Raw genomic sequence first — 24,887 nt, forward strand, 5'->3', positions numbered from 1 at the left:
ACAAAATTTTGTTTTCATTCCAGCTCCTGTCTCAACCCCTCTTATGAAATCTTTCCTGACCACCCCAGTGCAAATCAATCTGTTTTTGTCTTACAAGCTATGACCTTAGGGGGGTCAATGAAACTTTTTAGGGTGACAGAAATGTTTTCTATCTTGATTGTGGTGGTGGCTACACAACTGCATGTAATCATCAAAATACATCAAATATACTTCCTATAGTTGTATTTCATTACAGGTAATTATATCAATACATCTGGGAGAATAACTACAATAATGATGTCTCCTACTGCTGGACTCCTTCAACAATGAACACACTTGCCTTGTTTTAGGATCTCTTCTTCCTTCCAGGTACTGCGGGGAAGCCAAGAGGCAGAGACATCTGGAGTGTGGATGTGGGCAACAAAACTGAGGAATCTTCTGGGAGAAAAAACAGACAGGGTCACTTGTGCGGTCCAACACACACAAATCAAGCTGGGAAATGGAGAGTTGCCAGGTGGTGGGAAAAACAGAAAGCAAATTGCAGAGAAAGGCTGTAGGTATTTGACCCAAGGGAAGAGTGAGTCTGTTTCTATGAGTGAGACTCAATGGTAGGGTCTGCTGCTCAGAGGGGAGAGTGGAGCCGCAGGAGAGCACCGCCGATGCTCCTGGAGCCTTTCTGCTCTCGCTGTCCCAGCAGTGGTCTCCCACATTCTGCTGACTCGCTCTTACCGGGGGTGTGCCTAGGCTTTGAGGACAAGAAGTGTTTGTCAGCCTCTGTGTCTTCCACCTGGATGACAGCCCCTGAGGCCTCCCTGACGGGATAAGCTCACCCAAAGCTCAACGATCACATGCGTGGAGTACATTGTCGTGCATAAGAATGGCCACCAGGAAGCTGGTAGGTAACTCATGAAGCAGCGAACAGCTTCGAAAAAATCAACACTGCTCTAAAAGGATTCTAAATCTAATTAAGAGTTCACCAAGAAATATTGTAATGATCAACAGAAAATTTAGTCTTAGAGTGCTTGGCTTAATAAAAACTAGAAATGTTTTCCTTTTGGTTGTGAGAGAAAAAGAAAAAGGGAAATGGAGAGTTAAATACTTTTTTTTGCGTTTTCTGCACTACACAACTTTTCCAAATGCAATTTGGTGATAACCTTGGGTAATATCTATCATTTTCTAGGATTGTCATGACACCCTTAGAATAGGACCAAAGCAAAATAGATGCTAATTAACATGGACTTTCTTTTCTTTTCTTTTTTTTAACATTCTCATAGTATTTTTAAAAATTAAGAGTTGATTTTTATCAAAGTAATGCATGCCCCTGGTTTCTAAAAATCAAATGGTACCGAAGGGTTTATAAGAAGCAGCAGTCCCCTGTCAGCTTTGTCCTCCCGATCTTGCTCTCTGGAGGTGATCACTGTCTACCCTCTTCCTTTTTTCACGATTTCTTCCAGTATTCATCTTCATGCGCATGAATAACGTGTGTAGCGCAACAATGAATAGATGTTTGCTTTGGCCTCGGAATTGTAGTGATAGCCTGAAAGCTGAAAATAATAGGTGCTAAGAACTTTCACAGTCCAAAGAGAATTGTCAAGATGACAAGACGTATCACCTCAGATCTTGCTAACGTGTGGCACAAATAATAAGAATAGATAACACTGGTCCGAGGTCCTATTCTAAACGCCTTAGATTCATTTACTCATTTAACTATTGCAGTGACCCTATGAAATCCCTCTATTTTGCAGATGAGGTGACTGAGGATTAGAGAGGTTAAGTAATTCTGGCCAATGGCAGAAATAGGGTTCTATCTCAGGTCATCTGGCTCTTGACCATTACATGAAGCTGCCTCTCCATGGTCTTGCTGCCGTTGCTCATCCCTTCCACTCTGGCCTTGATGGGGTGAACGCCAGAAACTCTGGAAGGATTTTGCCATCAGCCTAGGGGGAGAAATCAATGTCTCCCCTCTTCACTTTCCCCACTACAGTTGTAAACCAAGAAATGAGAAGAGTATGTTCCAAGTAGAGATTAGGGGTCTACCAGGAGGATATACTAGCCTCTCATTTCCATGATGGATGTGTCTTTGCGGAAGACTGGCTGATTGCCCCTGGTGTCGGTGTCAGCAGGGAGGAAATGATGAGAGCAAGGCGGGAGTCGGGGTGTGGCAGGGATGCCAGATTTTTTGTAGACTGAGGGGCGCGGGGGAAGTGAGCCGGGCTTGAGCCTTCTTGCTGGCACTCTGCTGGCAGGGACAGTGGACGTAAGAGGCCAGGGTGTGGGGTTGGGTGGGGTCAGAAGAGGTAAACCTGGGGGTGGGAAGGCTATTGGGGGTCCGTCAAAAAACATTTTCAAGATTCTTGCCACATGGTTGACAACTGAGCCCAGCCAGTGTTTACTAGAAGTGACCAAATGTTTACCATCTTACTCTGATCCCCATTTTCTGACAAAGTGAAGGGGAGTGAAATTGCCGACATGTCTCCTCCGGGCGCCGGGTGCCTTGGCTGAGGCTGAGTGGGGCTGGGAGAGGACGAGAGGTTCAACAGGATGGAAGACTGAAGTTTAAAAATGAGGGGAGGTGGATTGGACACCTCACGCCTGTCTTAAAATGATCGGATAGTTGTGGGGTCTGGCTGAGAAGTTATTAAGTGAAGGGAAAATACAATTCAATATAGCACAGTTGAAGGTAGCGATCAGAGGAGAAAATAAAATGGTCTCATGTTTATACCCTTATCTCGGACTGAGAGTAGGCAGTACTCAGAATAGCAGATAGTTGCTTAAATGAATACGTTTGTTTGTTTGTTTTTACTGCTTGTTGTTGGTTTCAGTTTCATTTTTTTATTGTTGCTGGTAAAAGATGAATTAGCTTCTTTTCATACTTCCTCCTTCCACACAAACCTTTCCTTCTCTATCTTACCAATTCCGCTATATGTTAGGAAAAACCAATCATAACATTTATATGATTGAGGCTGTCTGAATATTGCTCACTGGTGGGCCATACTTTTACTATGGTTACACTTCCCTTCTTGAAAATGTGAAGGAATAATTATTTATTTTTCACTTACATTGTTTTCTACATGTGTATCTTTAAATTTTACCATCAAACCTATCCATTTCTTATATATGGTTATTTTATTCCCAAATGTCTACAAATATGAAATCTTTCTTCAATTATTTCCCCCCTAGAGTTATCTTTTCTGAATGTCCAATCTATAGTCCTGTTCTTTTTTTTAATCCTCACCTGAGGACATGTTTCCATTTATCCTCAGATAGAGTGGGAAGGAGGGAGAGAGAGAGAGAGAGAGAGAGAGAGAGAGAGAGAGAGACAGAGAGACAGAGAGACAGAGAGAGAGAGAGAGGAAAAGAGAGAGAAACATCGATGTGAGAGAGACACATCGATTGGCTGCCCCCTGCACGACCCCTACCAGGGTGGGGGACCAAACCACAACCGAGGTCCGTGCCCTTGACTGGAATCAAACCCAAGACTCTTTGGTCCGAGGGCCAACACTAACGAATTAACCAAACCGGCCAAGGCTACAGTGCCTGTTCTTTGAATTTGCTGCAAAGCTCTTATCCTGAAACTTCCCTTGGTCAATTTCCTCTGTTGGATTTAGTTTTCCTTGATCCAAGTCTTTATCTTTTTCTTTCTTGACTGGCTGTACTCTTCCCTTCCTCTCGCCTTCCCTTCCTCCTTTCCTCCTTCCCTTCCTCTCTCCCTTCCCTTTTCTTTCTTTCGTCATTGCACATTTGAAAATGTTTTCATTATAGTTTCATATTTTTTGCTTATATGGGTTGTTAAACTATTCTAGTTTGTATTCATTTGGATTCCCTCCTACCCCAAAAGGCAGAGCCTGAGACAAAAGCAAGCATTTAGATGTTTATTTGGGCAGGTTCCAGGGCATAGGAATGAGGACTGGGAGACTGGAATAAGAATAGAAGGAAACACAATGCCAAGATGTGCTATTGCATTGGCCATGGCTGCAGATGACCAGTGCTCCATCTCTGCAGAGCACTGTGTGGAGCTCATATGGAGGACAAAAGAGAGACACATGTATCCCTCAGTTCCCATCTTCCATCGGTCAGGGTGTCCTTTTAGATTTTATTCTTCTTCATTTCCTGGTTGTGCATATGTGCGTACCAGAGTTATCACAGGTATCCCATGTCATCGCATCCGAGAAGCCCCCAGGATAGGAAGCAAGAAGCATGTAGTGCGAATTTGGGTCAAGAATTATTTAGCTGTTGAAGCCTGTTGTTGAAACTGATTGCCACAATAGCAGCTGATGCAAGAGATAGGACTGAAAGGTTTAGCAGTGCTGCACAAGAGGTATCCTGATACAGCCCATTCAGATCTATTCAAGCCCTTTATTAAAGTCCAATTCATCGCGTGATCCTTTTCAAGGTGGCAGCCGGCCAGAGCTCCAAAAAGACGTAATACAAGTATATATAACATATGCTGTTGCATATGATTCAAAGATCATATTTAATATCATTTCTCTCCTACTTCATCCATTCTAGATTTCTTTCACTGTTAAGCAAAATTTCATTTGGTGTAGGTTGATTGTTGATGAGGAGACCTAGACCATTATTCCTGAGGGGTCTGAGCCCTTTGTTGCCTCGCCTGTCTTGGTTCTGTTATTTATTACTGAACATGCTCTTATCAACTCACCATATTCATTGGGCAAGACGTCAGTAAGGGATGCCCCAGTAAGTTTCTTGAGTTCCAGATAGATTTCTCCCTCTCTCCTTGTAACCCTAAATCTTCTTGGTAATAAAGGTCAGGTCAGTTATTGCTTCAAATAGAGTTACTCTTTTCTTTGTCTACTGGTCTATTGGCAAAAAGGACTCCAAAATAACCTGAGGGTAATCATATCTTTGAAGTAAGTAAATCTTACAAAAATTTTAAATGTCTTAATATATATACGCTGTAAGAGGTCTTCCTTGCTTTCTAATCATTCTTTCCAAGTCTCCTGTAATTGTTTCATGATTGCAGTATCTTCTCTTATCCTTCTGAGATTAGTAAATGCATTTTTTTTTTTAAAGAAACACTTTTGTTTCTTGCATTATTCTTATATCTTTCAGGTCCCTTTTTTAGTGTATTTGTGCTTTGGTCTCCCTCTTTCATGTTGGAGGTTTCCCCTACTAGCTTGGAGATCCTTAGATTCCCATTCATATTAAAAAGTGATAATAAGAAAAGCTAAATGAAATCCTGTGCTTGGAGAATTCTGAATAGAGTGATTAAGCAATGATGGCATCTCCCAAATGTCAGTATCCTGACTTCTTATCTCTGAGACTATTCCAATGTCTCGGTGGAGGAATCCTCCAATCTTCTGTCTTGAGCATCACTGAACAGTTTCAGGGGTGCAGTGAGCAGGCCAAGAGATAGGAGCTTGGTAACCAAAATTAATTTTGCAGACTTTCACATAACTTCCTACTTTTAGTCTAATTCTTTATCCATGCTCTTCACCCTATCTTATGTCCCTGACTATGGAATTACTTCAATTGGTTCCCCCAGATAATAAACTTTGGGTTTTCTGTTGGGAGAAATAGTTACCTATCTGCATTTGTTTGGGAAGGCATCAGCTCTGTGCTTTGACTTTCAACCAACCTACCTATTGTCAGCACCACAGCTGGTACTTGCCTTCTCTTGCACCTGATGCTGAGCCCACCCACTCAGCTAATTTCTCCCCAGCATTCTCCTTTGCAGGATCCTGGGCTGTAGTTTACTCTATTCTACTATCTCATTTAGTACTCCTCCATGTACTTTCTATCCATAAACGTGGGATAGAAATTTACGTCATCTTTAATTTCTTTTGGTTATGTTTTATAGTTTAATATGCTGTTGGATTTAGTTTGCTAGTATTTTGTTGAGAGTTTTCATCTTTACAAGAGATATTGATCTGTAATTTTCTTTCTTTTTTTTTTTTTTTTTGATGTTTCACTCTGGTTTTTGGATCAGTGCAATGCTGGCTTCTTAGAATGAGTTCAGAAGTGTTCCTCTTCTTTGATTTTGGGAAGAATTGTGTTAAGTCTTCTTAAGAGGATGGTAGAATTTAAGTGAAGCTATCTGGTCATAGACTTATCTTTTTTGGAAGATTTTTATTTTTATTTTATTTTATTTTATTTTTTGAAATAAATTTATTTATTTATTTATTTGTTACAGATGCTTCTCCTTTTTTACCCCATTGGCACCCCCCTCCCCACCCTACCCCCGCCCCGTCCCCGGCTTTGTTGTCCATGTCTATTGGTTATGTATACATGCATATAAGTTCTGTGGTTTATCTCTTCCCACCCCCCCACCCCCTCTTCTGGAGGATGTCAGTCTGTACCCTACTTCCGTGTTTCTGGGTCTACCCTATTCCTCAGACTGTTATGTTCATTATATTCCGTATATAAGTGAAATCATGTGGTATTTGTCTTTTTCTGCTTGGCTTATTTCACTTAGGATAATACTTTCCAGGTCCCTCCATGTCGTCTCAAAGGACAAGAGATCTTTCTTTCTTACAGTTGCACAGTACTCCATTGTGTATATGTACCACTGTTTTTTTATCCGGTTATCTACTGATGGACACTTGGGCTGTTTCCAGATCTTAGCTATTGTAAATAGTGCTGCTATGAACATGGGGGTACATATACTCTTCCTGATTGGTGTTTCAGGCTTCTTAGGGTATATTCCTAGAAGCGGGATCACTGGGTCAAATGGAAGTTTAATTTTTAATTTTTTGAGGTAACACCATATTGTTTTCCATAGTGGCTGCACCAGTCTGCATTCCCACCAGCAGTGTATTAGAGTCCCCTTTTCTCCACACCCTTGACAACATTAGTTGTTTGATGATTTGTTGATGGCGGCCATTCTGACAGGTGTGAGGTGATACCTCATTGTTGTTCTAATTTGCATCTCTCTGATGATTAGTGATGTTGAGCATTTCTTCATATGCCTCTTGGCCATTTGTATTTCCTGTTTGGAGAGGTGTCTATTCAGCTCCTCTGCCCATTTCTTAATTGGGTTTTTTGTCTTCCTTTTGTTGAGTTGTATGAGCACTCTATATATATTGGAAATTAACCCCTTATCTGATATATCATTGGCAATGATGTTCTCCCATACAGTGGGTTGCCTTTCCATTTTGATGATTGTTTCTTTTGCTGTGCAGAAGCTTTTTAGTTTGACGTAGTCCCATGTGTTCATTTTTTCCTTCGTTTCTGTTGCCTTAGGTGATGTATCAGTGAAAATTCTGCTTCGTATGATGTCTGAAATTTTGTTGCCTACATTTTCTTCTAGAATTTTTATGGATTCACGGGTCACATTTAAGTCTTTTCTCCATTTTGAGTTTATTTTTATGTATGGTGTAAGTTGATGGTATAGTTTCATTTTTTTGCATGTAGCTGTCCAATTTTCCCAACACCATTTATTAAAGAGGCTGTCTTTACTCCACTGTATGCTCTTACCACCTTTGTCTAATATTAATTGAGCGTATTGCCTTGGGTCCATTTCTGGGTTTTCAGTTCTGTTCCACTGGTCTATATGCCTGTTCTTGTGCTAGTACCAGGCTGTTTTGATTACAGTCGCTTTGTAGTATAACCTGATATCTGGTAATGTGATCCCATCTACTTTGTCCTTCTTTTTCAAGATTGTTGTGGCTATTTGGGGACTTTTTTGGTTCCATATGAACTTTTGAAGTATTTGTTCTAGTTCTGTGAAATATGTCGTTGGTATTTTGATGGGGATTGCATTGAATCTATAGATTGCTTTGGGTAGTAGGGACATTTTAATTATGTTAATTCTTCCAGTCCATGAACAAGGTATGTGCTTCCACTTTTTTATATCTTCCTCTATTTCTTTTCCCAACGTCCTGTAGTTTTCTGCAAGTAGGTCCTTTACTTCTTTGGTTAAATTTATTCCTAGGTATCTTAATTTTTTTGCCGCGATGGTAAATGGGATTGTTTTTTTAGTTTCTCTTTCTGTGAGTTCATCATTGGTGTATAAGAATGCCGTCGATTTCTTGACGTTAATTTTGTATCCTGCTACTTTTCCAAATTCATTTATTAAGTCTAGTAGATTTTTGATGGAGTCTTTAGGGTTTTCTATGTATAATATCATGTCATCTGCAAACAATGACAGTTTCACTTCCTCCTTTCCAATTTGGATCCCTTTTGTTTTTTCCTCATGTCTGATTGCTGTAGCTAAGACTTCCAGTACTATGTTAAATAAGAGTGGTGAAAGTGAACATCCCTGTCTTGTTCCTGTTCTTAATGGAAATGTTTTCAGTTTCTGCCCATTGAGTATGATGTTGGCTGTAGGTCTTTTATATATGGCCTTTATTATGTTGAGATATGATCCCTCTATTCCCACATTGCTGAGCGTTTTTATCAGAAATGGATGCTGGATTTTGTCGAATGCTTTTTCAGCATCCATTAATATGATCATATGGTTTTTATTCTTCATTTTGTTTATGTGATGTATCACATTTATTGATTTGCGAATATTGTATGAGCGTTGCATCCCTGGGATGAATCCCACTTGGTCATGGTGAATAATTATTTTGATGTATTGCTGGATCCGTTTTGCTAGTATTTTGTTCAGGATTTTGACGTCTATGTTCATCAGGGATATTGTCCTGTAGTTTTCTTTATTTGTAGTGTCTTTTTCTAGTTTTGGAATTAGAATTATGCTGGCCTCATAGAACGTGTTTGGAAGTCTTCCTTCTTGAATTTCTTGAAATAGTTTGTGGAGAATGGGTGTTAGTTCTTTTTTGAATGTTCGGTAAAACCCCCGTGAAGCCATCTGGGCCTGGGCTTTTGTTTGCTGGGAGAGTCTTGATTACCTCTTCAATTTCCTTAGTTGTTATCGGTCTGATTAAGTTTTCTATCTTTTCCCGGTCCAGTTTTGGGAGACTCTGTGTTTCTAGGAATTTGTCCATTTCGCTTAGATTGTCGAATTTGTTGCCATATAGTTGTTCATAGTAGCTGTTAACAATCTTTTGTACTTCTGTGGCGTCGGTTGTTATTTCTCCTCTTTCATTTCTGATTTTGTGTATTTGGGTTCTCTCTCTTTGTTTCTTGGTGAGTCTAGCTAAGGGTCCATCAATCTTGTTTATCTTTACAAAAAACCAGCTCTTTGTTTCATTGATCCTTTAAATTGTTTTTTTGGTCTCTATGTCATTTATTTCTGCTCTGATCTTTACTATTTCCTTCCTTCTACTTGCTCTGGGGTTTTCTTTTTGTTTGCTTTCTAATTCTTTAAGTTGTGAGGTTAGACCGTCAATTAGAAATTTTTTTTGTTTCTTGAGGTAGGCCTGTAGTGCTATGAACTTCCCTCTCAGAACTGCTTTCGCTGCATCCCATAGATTTTGTGTTGTTGTGTGTTCATTTTCATTGGTTTCCAGGAAGTTTTTAATTTTTTCCTTGATCTCCTCGGTAACCCATTCATTGTTTAATAACATGCTATTTAGCCTCCATTTGTTGAAATGTCTTTGCATGTTCTTGTTGCAATTGATTTCTAGTTTCGTGCCATTGTGATCTGAGAAGATGCTTGATATGATTTCAATCTTCTTGAACTTGTAGAGATTTAGTTTGTGTCCTATCATGTGGTCTATCTTTGAGAATGTCCCATGTGCACTTGAGAAGAATGTGAATTCTGTAGTTTTGGGGTGTAATTCTCTATAGATATCTATTAAATCCATTTGGTCTAGTGCTTTATTTAGAGTCTCTGTTTCCTTGCTAATTTTTTGTCTAGAGGATCTATCCTTTGCTGTCAACGGAGTGTTGAAGTCCCCTGCTATGATTGTATTGCTGTCAATTTCTCCTTGGAAGTCCTCCAGGAGTTTTTTAATATATTTCGGTGCTCCTATATTGGGTACATATATGTTTATCAAGGTTATATCTTCCTGTTGGATAGATCCTTTCAATATTATGTAGTGGCCTTCTTTGTCTCTAGTTATGGCCTTCATTTTGAAATCTATTTTATCAGATATGAGTATTGCTACCCCAGCTTTTTTTTGCTTTCCATTTGCTTGGAAGATTTTTTTCCATCCCTTCACTTTCAACCTATATGAGTCTTTTTTTGTGAGGTGGGTCTCTTGTAAACCACATATAGATGAGTCATACTTTCTTATCCAATCAGCTACTCTGTCTTTTTATGGGAGCATTCAATCCATTTACTTTTAAGGTGATTATTGATATGTACTTATTTATTGCCATTTTTGTTTAGTGTGGTTCTATTTTTCTTCTCATTTCTCCTGATAATTATAGCAGTTTTTTTTTTTTTTTTTTTTTAACATTTCTTGCAGTGCTGGTTTGGTGCTAATGTATTCCCTTAGCCTTTTTTTTGTGTGTGTGTGTGGGAAGCTCTTTATTTGACCTTCTATTTTGAATGATAGCCTTGCTGGGTTGAGTAGTCTTGGATTCAGATCCTTGTTGGTCATGACCTTGATTACTTCATGCCATTTCCTTCTGGCCTGCAGTGTTTCTTGTGAGAAGTCAGCTGAGAGCCTTATGGGGTTTCCTTTGTAGGTAACCTGTTGCTTATCTCTTGCTGCTTTTAGGATTCTCTCTTTGTCTTTAATTTGTGGCATTTTAATTACTATGTGTCTTGGTGTGGGCCTGTTTGGGTTCTTCTTACTTGGGACTCTCTGTGCTTCTTGAACTTGAATGCCTTCTTCTTACACCAGATAAGGGAAGTTTTCTGTCACTATTTTTTTGAACATATTTTCTATCCCTTGCTCATTTTCTTCTTCTTCGGGGACTCCTATGATGCAAATATTATTACGTTTCCAGTTGTCCCACAGTTCTCTTAAACTGTCTTCCTGTTTTGTAATCGTTTTTTCCTTTTGGTTTTCTGATTGGTTGATTTTTTCTACACTGTCTTCTAATTCACTGATCTGGTCCTCAGCTTTCTCTACTCTGCTTTTAAACCTTCCAATGTGTTTTTCATGTCTGATATATCATTTTTTATCTCTTCTCGATGGTTTTTAATTTCCAGTTGGCTTATTTTCAGCACCTCTATGTCCTTACGCATGCTGTTGAGCTTCCTCAAGATCATGGCTCTGAATTCTAGCTCTGTTAACATGCCTAACTGCTCCACATTGATCTCATCTTCGGTGGAGGTCTCTTGCTCTTTCATTTGGCTTCTGTTTCTGTATTTCACCATTTTGGCTATCACAGTGGGCTTTGGAGCCTGTCAAGTTTTCCCTGTGGGTTTTGGTGTTCTGCTGTTTGTGGCTCCCTCTCCTGGGTTTTGATGAGCAAGGGAGGACCCACGTAAACACTGCTGTCAAGTCTTACTTTCATGATTAAAGTTGCCAGCCCAGGAAAGGTACTGTTATCCTCTAGCTTTTTGCCTGGAGGCTAGCAGTCGAGGTTACTTGATGAGTTTTGGGTTGTCAGTTGATTGAGAAACTCCCTCAGGTGCTCAGCATAAGGGGATTTCACGAGGGTGGGGCAGATGCTGGTTGTTAATGAGCTGCAATTAGCACTTCAATGGCCCACAGGGTGGGGTTGGATCTCCGAGGGAGGGGCTGCTGCCTCTCCCCAGAGCCCTGGGAAGGAGCAATATGGCCACTGTCCTGCATGGCAGCAACTCAGCAAAAGCTTTGAGTGCCCTCCAAATCCCGAGTGTCCCGACACAGTTCCAGTCCAGTCTGCCCTCCCTCTGCCGGAGCCCAAGGTGAGTGGCTGTGGCTTTTTTAGCCTCTGTCTGGGCTCTGCGCTGTGGAGCCCCTTGGGAGTGTAACCTGAGGGCCCTGTTCACAGCTAAGGCTGCTGCCGAGCTGCAGACCGTGGATTCCCAGCCCCCGTCTCGCGCCTTCGCAAGCCTACCGGGATGGAGTCGGTGTCCCTCGTTGTATGGTCCTCCAAGCTGCTTCTCTGTTGGTTTTTCCCGTTGATTTGTCTGTGTTATAGTTGTAATTCCAGTTTGGTTCTGGGAGATGGTCTGTGTAGCTTCAGTTCACTCCGCCGCCATTTTGGAATCCCTGGAAGATTTTTATTTATTTTATTTTTTTATTACTGATTCATTCTCTTTACTTTTTTTTTTTTTTTTAAATCCTCACTCGAGGACACTTTTCATTTTTTGTTAAGACAGAGTGGGAGGGGGAGAGAGAGAGAGAGAGAGAGAAAGAAGCATCGACGTGAAAGGTACATATCGAATGGCTGCCACCCGCACGACCCAACTAGGGCCGGGGACAAACTGCAACCGAGGTACGTGCCCTTAGTGGGAACCGAACCGAGGTCTCTCTGGACCGCAGGCCGATGCTCTAACCGCTGAGCAAAACCGGCCAAGGCTTCTTTGCTTTTTATAGGTCTGTTGAGATTAGCTATTTCTCCTTGAGTCAGTTTAGATAATTTATGCATTTATAGGAATTTGTCCATTTCATCTAGGTTGTTGGTGCACAATTGTTCATAGTATTTTGTATAATTCATCTTATGTCTGTAAGGTCAGTAGTAATGTCTCCTTTCATTTTTTTATTTTAGTTATTTGTGTCTTCTCTCTTTCTTTGTCAGTCTGGCTAAAGGGTTGCAAACTTTGTTAAAATCATTTAAAAAATTGGGTTTCATTTATTTTCTCTATTGTATTTCTGTTCTCCATTTTATTTATCTGTGCTCTGTTCTTTGTTATTTTCTTTCTCCTGCTATGTTTGGTTATATTTTTGTCTTATTTTTCTAGTTCCTTAAGTTATAGCTGGCTTATTGATTTGAGATATTTTTTTCTTTAGTGTAGCATTTACAGTTATTTTTTTCTGCATACTACTTTTAGTTCATCCCATAAGTCTTTACATGTTGTGACTTTATTTTCATCCATCTCTAATGACTTAATTTCTCCTGTACTTTCTTCTTCGACCCAAATTCAGGAGTGTGTTAATTTCCACATATTTCTGAATTTTTGTTATTCTTCTATTATCCATTTCTAGTTTCATTCTGTTGTGGTCAGAGAAGATATGTATGATTTGAATCTTTTTAATTTATTGAGACTTATTTTGTGGTCTGCTGTGTGGTCTATCCCAGAGAATGTTCTATGTGCACTTGAAAAGAATGTGTATTCCTATTGGTGGGAAGAGCATTCTGTAGATGTCTGTTAGATCTAGTTGGTTCATGCTGTTGTTCAGGTAGTCTTCTGCTTACGTGTTTAGTCTATTATGCAAGTGACTGACACATTGAAGTCTTTTACTGCTATTATAGCATTTTAGATTTTATAACTTTCATTTCCTTTACTTTTATTTTAGAAGGATCGGAAAGAGAAATATTCCAGATCAATTAACCAGGTTTAATTAGACCCTATAGTGTGTTATTCTAGAAAAGAAAAAAGAAGATTAATATTTTCAAGTATCTACTATATGGAAAGAACTGCACTGATTTCTTTTATAATTATCTCACCAAAACCTTCACAAGACTCGTTGAAATAAATATTGAGTCTATCATTTTACATTTAAAGAAACTGAAAGTCAAGTTTCTTAAGAAACGTGCCTAAGATTATATAATTAGTAAATGGCAGAGGCAATATTTATTGGCAGAGACCTAATCTGTCTCATTCTTTGCATAACATCACATTATCTTACGGGTTCTTTGGCTTCTAGATAATCTCACAGGAGCCCCACACAGTCTTTGAGTTGGATAGGTCTAATGTTCTTACTGTTACTTCTTGACAAACAAGGGTGCAGAGGCCAAAGAAGGTAAGTAACGTTCCCAAACATATAACATAGTTCAATGACAAGGCCAGACCAAACTCTCTCAAGTCTGAGTCTAATGCTCTCTCTCTGACACAGTCAATTTCTAGGTCGGAGGGAAACCAAAGTAGAAATACTAAGTTTTAAAAATTGGTACAAAAATTCAAGGAGAGGCTAACTTATCCCAAATAAACAGCCAAATGTAAATACATATGGCATGAAATGGTAACACAAATTATGTTTTGTTTGAAAAAATAAACATGTGCTTTGGGAGAGGACTTGTACAGTGGAAACACTGGGAGCCTGCGGGACCTTAACTCATTGACAACACAGGCCATCCTCCAATTAAACTGCTGACCCCTACACCCCTCCCCCAATCAGTGATTTCAAATCTCGCAGCGCATCTTGAAACTTCCCTGGTACAGCTGGCTGTAGGTAGCACACTCTTTTCCTGTCAGTTTAAACGGACTCTGGGGGGAGTCCTGCTCAGCAAGCAGAAGATGTTCCCATCCCTGCCCTGGTCACAGCGTATACTGTCATTCCTAATGGGGAAATAATCAGCTCCTACCTTCCCTGTCTCTTCCGATTAGAATCACTGGTGCCCTCCACCTCGGAGGCCAGACTCAGTGTGCTCCTGAGCCAGCCCTGACCAGGGCTAAGATAATCAGTAGCCTCAGCTCTGCCAGAAGGAGAGGGGCCTGGAATTATTCTTGCTGTCTATTGTTACCTGTCCTTCTGGTACTACCTGATGCTGCCTGGCTCTGTTGATTTATTCAGAAATAAGTTCTTCCTTCCTGCATTTAACTTGCAGTTTACTTTGGGGACTGGAGCTCTGAACTATGTCCTTCCTGGCCCTAGCCTGCCTTCTGCCTCCTCCCTCTTATTTCCATGTCCCAGCTGGGTCTCACTGTGAGGGGAGGCACTACCCTTTGTACTTGTAAGATAAACTCTCCAGCCTTCTTCTTTGAATCCCTTGTGTAGGCTCTGCATGAGCCACCCTGGAGCTCACCAATCCCTTTGTGCTTTTTATACTGGGTGATCCAGCCAGTACTGCCCTGAACCTGGGTGAAGGGCTTCTGTTCTTGCTCACACACTTTACATCAGGGCTGTCCTCTAGTCAGGCCCTCCCCACGGGGCAAGAAACCACCTGGTCAAGGGGCTGTGCCCAGCCGGAATCCATCCCTTCGCCTCTAGACCATGTTTCAGATACCTGAGATGCAAGAATTCTTTGCCCCAGTCATCATGATCCTACTTCTAGGGACTTGGCAGGCCTCTCCCCTGGGGCTACCAGAGCATGCACAAGTCTAGTCAAAGGGTCGAAGCTTAGCCACGGGGCAGCTGCTGGTGTGTGGTGTGGAAGGAGTTTGGGCGTGTGCAAATGTGCAAGGCCTCTTGCAACAGGATGTAACCTGGAATGGGGAGAAAGGGCAGCAAGGGGTGGAGGGCGAGGGGTTCCACAATGCCATATTCAGCACAGAACCTAGGGGAATGCAAGAATTCTGCATTCTGACTTGGTTTTTCAGGTTAGAACTATTTGTCAAGGAAAAAAATATGTAACAGAACATATTTCACTGAGAAGTTTGATTTCCAGCCTGTTAATACTTCTCTGCATAGTATGCAGGCCTCTGTTTGTACTCTTATCCCAGACCCTACAGAAGTCAGAGGTGGGTCTGGGCTCAGCCCCTGTCCCATCCAGTTCCAACTTCCTCACTATCACCTACTTATGTTCTTGCAATGCCATATGTCTCATACTCAGGCTGAGCCAAGGTGTGACATAAATATAGCATTATAGGAGGTAGAGAGAAGCAACGTATGTTTGGAGGAATTAGAATACGCTAATGAAAATAACAGGGGCTTTGGAAACCACCACAGCAAGATCTCAGCTCAGCTAGCAAGTAATTTGACTTCTTCAAGCCCCAATTTCCTCATTGGATACATAGGAAAAATATTTTTCACCTTAAGGTGGATAAGGATTAAACAAAATGTAGGAGTCCAATTCCTTGCACAGTGCCTGGTCTATAATCAACACATAGTAAACAAGTCTCTCTATCTTGCTCACTTTAAAAAGTTTTATTTTTCTAGAACAGAATTGACCAGTGCGAACTCATGGCCTTTTCCAGCACATTGTGTGGAAAAGACATTTGCTACCAGAACCAGAAGTCTGTTCCAACAGCAACCCTTCCCTGGCCTTTCCAGCCTGTTCTTGACACCTGCGCTCACTGCACCATCTCCCAAGCTCAGTCTTCTCACCAGGTTTGGGATCTTGCTTTTCTAGCCTCCTGGGCTGTTCTTTCTTGCTTTTATGCAGTTCTGGAATAAATGTTCTAATGTATCCAGAATGACATTCCTCCCACCCAGGCTCTGAATCTCATGGCAGGTCTAGGTATGGGCACCATCATGATTCATTTAGGGCGATGAATGAGGGCAACATGTCCCGTTTTCACAGGAAACAGAAGGCAGAGGGTGGGTTAGTCACCTATGTCCAGAAAACTAGGAGAGAGGGACGCCTTGTAATGCCTTGAAGAGGAAGTAGGACACCCGTGCCCAGCAGGCTGCCAGGCAAGCTAATCTGTAACTCCTCCAAGGCTTCACTGTAATTTGGTTTTCAATAGGTTTCTTGGCAGAGTTGAATTTTTAAAATTCTAACTTGTGTTAGTTCAACTTAAAAAGAATAAATTTTGGCCTATGAATAAAGTTTTATAACCAAACACTCAGATGGAACCTGGCTAAGCATATGTAGAAGATATATAAAGAGGTGAACATTTGGCAGAGAGAGAGAGAATCTGGAATGACTAGACCTTCCCACTAGGAAATTATCTCACAGACTATGACCTAACCGTGGCACTCCATTGACCCAGGTGTCCAAGGGAGAAGCCAAGACCCATCCTTGCCTTTGTCTTTCCTATGTCTTCCACAACCATGATAACCTGTACTTTTCCTTATTGATATTCCTCGACTCCACACACCTCTTTTCATTTCCACTGCCACTACCTTTTGACAGTCTACTCCCACAGCCTTCTAATTCTCCTGCTACCTCCAATCCAGGGAGAACTTTTCATGATTCCAAGGGATAAGGAGAGCTTATACATGGTGGTCTCTAGGGGCTTGGCCAGAAGGAGGGACCCAAGGCTGGAGAGAAGACAGAAGGACTGTTTTCAGGGACTGGTCAGAACACAGAGGTCAGAGAGTGGCCAGGCATCCTAGGTGCTCCCAACAGTGTGGCAATGATGGTGGTGGTGGTGGGGAGGGCGGTTGGTGGGTGAGAGATGAGCTTCGGGTGTGAACAGAAGAAACTAGTAGGCTCTAAAATGACAGGAAGTTCTGGGGTCATACTTGAGAACCAAAACCTTTTACTTTAGGTAGCCCCTGACCCAAGGAACAAGCCCCCCCCCCCCAAATTATAAGAGAAAGTTTATTTAGAAAGTCAGAGTCAGAAAAGGTGAGCCAGCTGGGTTGCATGGGCTCAGGAAATGAGTTACAGAGACAAAAGAAGGGCCCTTGGAGCTTAGGAAAAAGAAAGGCAGAGAGAATGCACCTAGGGGAGGAGAGGGGGAAAGACACAGGCGAGAGAGAGAGAGAGAGACAGAAAGAGAGAGAGAGAGAGAGAGAGAGAGAGAGAGAGAGAGAGAGAGAGAGAACGCCACCAACAAGCAGATTTTGAGACAAAGGTTTGAGTGCAGTTGGTTTATCTGGGCAATAGCGGCAGGGAATAGAAGTGAAGCACTAGTGGAGAAGGATGGAAAACTAAGATGGTGCTTGACCTCCAGACCTAGGGACAGTAACACCTGTACCCATGTACATAAATCCTTTACACAGTTATCAACTTTCTCAGTTTGAGTTTGTCATCTGTTTCCCGCCTGACTGGCTATCACAGACTGGATTGGGAGGGGCATTTAGGGAGTACTGGTCTTCAGGTTTGGGAGTCTAAAATGTAGAGCAGGGAGCAAGACCATCTGCCAGGACAAAGGACTACAGGAACTAGGCGAAGATTGCAGATTTGGGGTCCCAGTGGGTTAGAGTTTAGAATCAGAATCCAGACCTCTGAAGGCATCTTATGAAATATATTTCCACACTGGTGCCGGGGGAGGGAGAGAAGCGCTTATGCCCAGTCGGTCGAGCATAGCCCCAAACCTCCTCCACTTCGGGTTGTGCATGGATCAAAGGTGAGGGGTCTCCTGCAGGTGTCTCCCACCATGGCCTCAGACAAGTCTCAAGCAGGGAGCAAAAGGTACACATTGGTGATGAGGGCCATGAGCTGCCATTGTACCTAGTTGAAGTGGAGGAAGCATGCTCAAAACTGTTCACCAAAGTAGCCTCTGGGAGAACTGGCCGTGGCACCTAAGAAGGGTTGGGTGTTCCCAAGGAGTCCTGGTAGCCTCGGGTTCAATGTGACCCTTGGGTGAGGTGTGAGACTGAGCACGGGCTGCCTTCCAATTACTCCTCCCTTCTCTGCGCTGCTCTTCTGTATCCCAGAAGGCTGACCTGTTTGGACTGTATCCCTCTAGCTTCTGGTTGAGCTCAGCCCATGGGAGGAGGGAGAGAGAGATCAGAGTTGATTCTCCCGACTCCCTTCCTGCAAGGTTTTGGGGCCTGGCTCCATCCCTCCGTGAAATCCACAGCCCCGACAATCAGCCGGGCCCTGGTAAGCCCTCCCTCCTTTGGTCCCTGCAGGCCTAGAGCTGGTTACAGCTTATAATTTTGTTAATGGCTCCTTTTACTAAGCTTCCTTCAATTACCCAGTTTGAATGAGCCATCTAGATCGAGAGCCCCTGTGGGTAGACTGGATTTCACAATCAGGATCAGTGTCAGAGGGAAGCTGAGGTGGATCTGGGAGGCAGACAGGAGCTGGGAGGAGAGCCAGCCAGCCTGACCAGCTGCGCTTGACGGGGGAGGTGAGGAGGCTGCAACCGGATGGTGCTACAGGCTTGGTTCCCTCCAGAAAGTCAGACTTGGGCTGGGCGCAGCAGACCATGTTCAGACCCCACTTCCTAGAGGGGCAGACACTCCTGATGCACCCCCAGGCTGGGCCCTGTGACTCAGGACAGCCTGCTGGGCAGGGCTGAAGGAGCAGGTACACACAGCCAGGTGCTCTCGTGGTTTTCCTTACAACCAGGTGCGGAGGAAGCTGTCCCGGAGCACAGGGAAACCACAGAGTGGAAGGCAGCAGGTGCGCATTGGTCAAGCATATAGTATGTCAGGTGATTCATCTGCATTCTCATTTATTCTTCATAAGTGCCCTTGTAGCTGTTTTTCTCAGCCCCATTTTATGAATAAGGACCGTAAGGTTTAAGAAGGTCTGATAAAGTCCCCTAAATCGCACAGACAGGGACTTTCGCAGAAGGGTTCATACGTTTTCTTTCCATTGTATGTACCAACTCCCTCCTCCCGATGCAGAGGGGCGGGCTGCCAGATCACCCTGTTGAATGTTGTCCTCGATGCACCCCCACCCACCACTCAGACCAGTCTCCACTAATGTTGATCTGAAGGGTAATTTTCTTGTCAACCGTGTAATTAATGGGCCGCACACTACAGCGGCCCTCTATTATTCTACTTCTTAGAGATATATTTCAAAATGAGTAGCTGTTTAACCAATCACTTGGCAGATGTATTACCCTCAGGTGTTTCTGCCAGTCAGCGTTTTCACACGTGGCGGCTGAAGTCGGCAGAATCAATTTGGGAATCTGCTCCGGGAAAGCGAAAGAAGCCGCAAAATGAGAAACTCTCGAAGTATCAGCACTTGTCTCCCCTTAGCGCTGCCTGGTGGGCCCATCTCCTTGCCGGCTCCTTGGCTGGTGCCCAGCTCCCGCCCCATCTGCCACTTTCAATCACGCAGGGAGAGGTCTTGCATGGTGGCTGTAAGCTAATGTCGGGTACAGCGAGCGTGTCTGTTCTTTTTCAGCAAACAGAGCGTTTATTTTGCTGTTCCTTTCACAACAGCTCACGGCAGTAGTTTTACAAGGGAATTTCAAGACTTCCGATAGCTTGGGAATGGGAGAAGAAGAGAGTATGCATTTGTGCAGAAGGAAATTCTGATGCATCTGAGGGTTGCTACAGAGGTGCCTTTTATGAAAAGAGCATTTTACCAGATGCTCACTAATACTAGGGGTTTTCAAGAAGACTCGGAAGACACAGTAAATTCTTGGAACTACCACCCCGATCGGCCTGGCCTCTTGCCCTGCCCAACAGTGGTTGAAGAGTCAGAAGTACTTGCGGAAACATTGCTGGTGCCCAGTCCTTGGCCTAACCTGCAGGTCACCTGCAGAGGTCCCTGACCTGCTGATGGCCTCCTGCATCTCTCTGCCTGAGGGGTTCTCCAGCTACGAGAGCTCAGCTCTTGAGCTCAGGGACAAGTTGGAAGTGCCAAGAGCCAGCTCCCCAAGAGTGATCCTCAACCTATAAATGACAGAAGTTGGTGAATAAATACTCCAACCTCCTCACCTGTCAGTGGGGAAGTAAGGCCCCCACGGCATTGAGCCCCAGCTACGCCCAGCAGGAAAGCAGTGATTGACAGCTCCGCGCGGCTGCGTGAGAGCAGAGGCCCCGACAGGACTGCTGGCCTCCCTTCCACACCCCATCGCAGAGTGGCCGTGCCTCACCTCACCCCTCCTGGCCCACGTTTACAGCAGCGGATCCTGCCCACAGCCAGCTTCACGCAGGCGGTCTGACGGCACGTTGTCTCATGCGGACCACGGATGGCTCCTTTTCTGTTTCAGTGGCTCTCAGAGGCCACGTGGTGGTACTCGGGTGGGGACCCTCCCAGGATCAACATGTGTGCACTCCAACTGGAGGGCATTATCGCCCTGTGGGCCAACCCCTGTCCATGGGAGCCGGGAGCCCTCTGGTGTGTACCTACGCCCTTCTCTGCCCCGTGGGTGGACATGACTAAGCGCGCCCCCGAGGGACCAGCTCACGAGCGCACTTCTGTATCTGCTTTCCCTCTCGTCTTCCACTCTTCCCAGTTCTCTGCCCCTCAGCACCAAAGCAGAGCAGAGCCCACCTGGGCACAGCCGCATCTCAGGTTGTACTTCACAACCAAGGGGGGGGGCGTGTAGGCCACCACCGTCGGCACCAGAAGACTCGCCAGACAGTGGACCCTGAGGATGGGGTTTGGAAACCGGAACGTCTCACTCTCCATCCGCGGGCATCCCGGGCCCACAGCTGGGGGAAGTGGGGTGTGGGTAACCCGTGGCCTGCGGAAGCCCCACCAGGACTCACTGGCGGCCAGAGAGGAGTTGTGAGTGGAGGGCGGAGCACCGGCTAACCTCACGCGGGGAACCTGCCGGGTGTGGCGCAACATCAGCATGATGCTTCTGGAGCTGCCTGGCTTCTGGCAACACCTTTAGAAGCCTGGAAGACATGGAAGTCTCAGGTCGGTCCGCATGTACTCGGGGCGCATTGTGACATCGGGAAGTCTCCATGGAAGCATTTAAAGAGCCCCCACCCCTCAGCTGCAGGACAAACTGCGCTGGAAGTTAAGCCCAGGATTAACGTTACAGAGTTAGAAAGAGACAGAATGCACAGCCTTGACAGGTATCTGATGCCAAAATCAGGGCTCTGGTAGGAACATACTGGGGCCCTGAGACCAGGCATGGGGATGTCTGTTGCGTGGCCTGAGAATCTTAAACCTGAATTCTCCTGGATCGGTCAGGTCAGTGGGAAAAGTTCTCTCCCTTGACAGGTGAGAACAATTTCCTCTTGCCTGGCGGTCTGCAGAAAGCTCCCATGAAGAAGTCACCTTGCAAGGTGATGTTCGTTCCTCTCACGGCCCATCTGTCCATCCCTCCTTGCTTCCAGAACAGTACCTAGGGTCAGGCTCCAGGGGTGGAACACAGCCGCTGCCTGCTCCGGAAGGAATGGCATTCTCCGCCAGAGGACCTGGCAAATGGGTGCTGAGAGGCGTCAGGAGGGACACGGGTTTTGTTGGAGCAGGGGTGGCGGTGGAGGGGGGCGGGGAGGCGGGATGTATAGCCGATAGGGGAGGGTTCAGGGGAAGGGAATGCTCTCCCCTACCTGGGCCCTGATGCCCTGGAAAGGTCGGTGGAGCCGTCGGAGGACCCTGCTGGGAGGGCTCCTGGGATCTGCCACAGGACGCCGGGTCACCATGAACCCGGCGGAGTTGCTAGCACTGTTTTGGCAGAGTAATGAGCTAGTGATCTAAGGTTGAGAGAAGTGGGACTGGTAGAAGGATTTAATGCATGGAACCAAAAATCCAGCCCCTTACTGAAAACTCTCCCCTCGCACTCCCTTCACTAAAACGGTAGGAAGTGTGCTGGGGAGGAGGCACCGGGTCTTTGAGATGTCTCGCAGTGGCTGTTCTCTCGAGGCTGGGCTGGCGTCAGGAGATGGTACCTGGAGCTGAGCTCCCTGTGGGAGGACCTCCGGGCTGCCGAGGCCAGGTGGCGGCATGCGACCGACCAGGCAAGGCAGGCAGGTGGGTGTAACGGGCAGCAAGGCTGCAGAGGCAACCGCTGTGTCCCGGGCCTGCAGGGACTGGCGGTAACGACCATGACATTCCTGGCGGTGAGATACGCAGGAAGTTGTCTAAGATAGTATTTAATTTCTATGACCACGAAAGACTGAACATGAGAGAAAAATGATAGCTGGAGATCGGAAAGGGGGTGCCGGCCACTCCAACAGGAATGGTGTCTCCACCAGTTTCCGGAATGAATCCAGAAGTGTCCTGGCTCATGGTTGTGACTACGTAGAGACTGAGCAACCGTGGACATCATGTGACTGTGAGAACAGAAGTTCCCATCATTAATTAGCTAGGTATTGGCCAATCCACTTGAGTCATAAGGTTGGGTGGGCACAGCAACAATTTATCATATGATGGGAAGGGCACATTTAGAACCGAATCTGAACAAATCCTAAGGGCACAAGTAAGAAACATGAACAGATGGCCCAGGCTTTCACGTTCACTACGTCCTTAGACAACTGGCTCCCTTCGAACTATACTTATGGCTTCATGGATATTCCATCTGATCAACCGACAGAAGATAAATCTAGACATGGCTCAGGGTGGCTTAATATATTTTATATACTAATATATGTAGACATATAACAATCTTATATATTATATAATCATAGATGTAATTATATGATGTATAATTATATATTATATTAACATTTGCACATATTAAGTAATATATTAATATTCAGGGTAGGGAAAAACTAGGTTTACAGTTGTGAGTACGTGAATCACAGTTTATTCTTGTATTGTTATTTATTCATTATTGCACTCTTTTCCATATGAACAACTGTAAACCTACTTTTGCTCCACCTGTATAATATAATTATAATGTTTAATGTGTTCACGCTTGTGGCAATGGGCGGCCAGTTTCACCCTGGAGTATTCCTGGGGCACAAAAGGTAAGACAGACACTTTCAATGGGCAGAACTGTGAACGCTGCCCTTTGTCACTGTACGTGTGCTCCGGCAGACAGGTAAACGGCTCGTCGGCGGGTCAGAGGCATGGGAGGAGCATGATGGGAAGAACAGAGGAAAGGGTTCAAGGCAGAGGTGAGGGCGCAGGCCGATCGGAATGGACATAGAGTGTGCTGATTCTTGTGTCTCATTTGTATGCTCGCCAGAGAGCGTCGTCCCCACAGCGGGAACTCAGTGATCAGATAGGTAGGACGCCTCGGTGTCGGGGGATGTTGGCCATTCTCTACGCTGCTCTATTCTGGTGCTTGTACCATGGGCCCCACAGATGGTCGTGGGAGTAGGCATGGAGGTTATGCAACAAGCCCAAGACTGATCAGCTACTGCCATTGTGGAACACTCACCTTGCTCACAGTAGAGATCGACTCTGAGCCCTCAGGATGGTGTCATCCTTACTCGCAATTTGGTAGCAGGTTGCTTGGATTGATTTTCTACTCTAGAGAGAATAGCTATTTGTCTTCACTTGAATTTTCACCTATTCCAGGTATAATCTGTCTTCCCTGCCTTTAATGCCTCTGCCAGCACCACCATCCCAGATCCCACTTTTGTTCCCTGGGGTCACTTCCCAAAGTAAACTGTCCATGACAAGTCCTCATCTCAGGCTTTACTTTTTGGAGAGAACTCAGCTCAAGACAGTGGGCCTTTGGAAAATGGCCACTTTTATTTTGTTTCAGCAAAATGATCTGACAAACTATTTGTTGCCTGACAGTAAGGATTTGTTCTTCGTAGAGAAGTTCAAAATACTGAAACTGAACCCAAGCAGTGTAGGTGTCCTTGAAACTTAAAAATACAAATGAAAAATGTCAGGGCCATCAGTTGGGAACTGAGTCCCCAACTCTGGTAACCATGGAAGACTATTCATCTTTGGGGTTATTTCGATTCTGTGTTATATGGAGGACAGATAGGTCAGCAAATCCCGTCCAATGCCCCTCCCTCACCTTCCCCAGTAGAATCCAGAATCTCCAGTCCCAGCCACCCTCGTTTCTTACCTGGATTATCACAGAATCTTAGCAGGTCTCCCTGTTTCTACGCTCACACCCCTTCAGTCCATTCTCACTCTAGAAGTCAGAAGAATCTTGGAAAAACACCAAGTCAGGTCACACAGTTCCTCTGCTCACCGTCCTCTGCAATGTCCCGTTGTGCTCAGGGTAAAGGCCAATATACGGTGGCTTTCAAGGTTCGACGTGATCTGTCTTCCGTTTTCTCTCTAATCTCATCTCTTGTTCTCCCCTCACTTTGGCCTCCTCACTCCTTCTCAAGTGCCGCAGGCGTGGTGATGTCCATGACTCGCTGCTTTTCCCTCCTGGAAACTTCTTCCGCTAGATGTCTCCCCGGCGCGCTCCACATGGCCACCGAGGGGCACCATCGACGTGGTGCAGAGATGCATGACATGTTGGAGACAGTTGGCCACCCCATAACTTTTACGTTGGGGAAAAAAAACTGAGGAACAGAGAAGTTGAATGCCTATCCCAGGATCTCACATAAAGGGGAGACTGGCAAAAAGAAATACTGTTTCATGGACTCGCTATTCCAAGAGATGTTTTTCAGATAAATTCCGTCTAGAGAAAAATAGTTTGGCAAGTCATTATCCAGAGAACACTTTATCCGTGTTTGCGGGCATAATAAGGGGTGGATCTATTAGAATTGTGGTGTGTGGAGTGATGGCCATGCATTTAATTTCACATCGTGTGGGAAGTGGAGCTGGAAACCTCAGTGCCCCCCCCCACACACACACACACCAACCTCTGCAAACACTGGAGCTCAGCATAGTAATCCCCACGTGAAATCACTGGGAAGAAAAGCCGAGCCCAGCCTTGT

This window comes from Molossus molossus, unplaced genomic scaffold, assembly GCF_014108415.1.
Source record: "Molossus molossus isolate mMolMol1 unplaced genomic scaffold, mMolMol1.p scaffold_m16_p_3, whole genome shotgun sequence".
Taxonomy (NCBI): domain Eukaryota; kingdom Metazoa; phylum Chordata; class Mammalia; order Chiroptera; family Molossidae; genus Molossus; species Molossus molossus.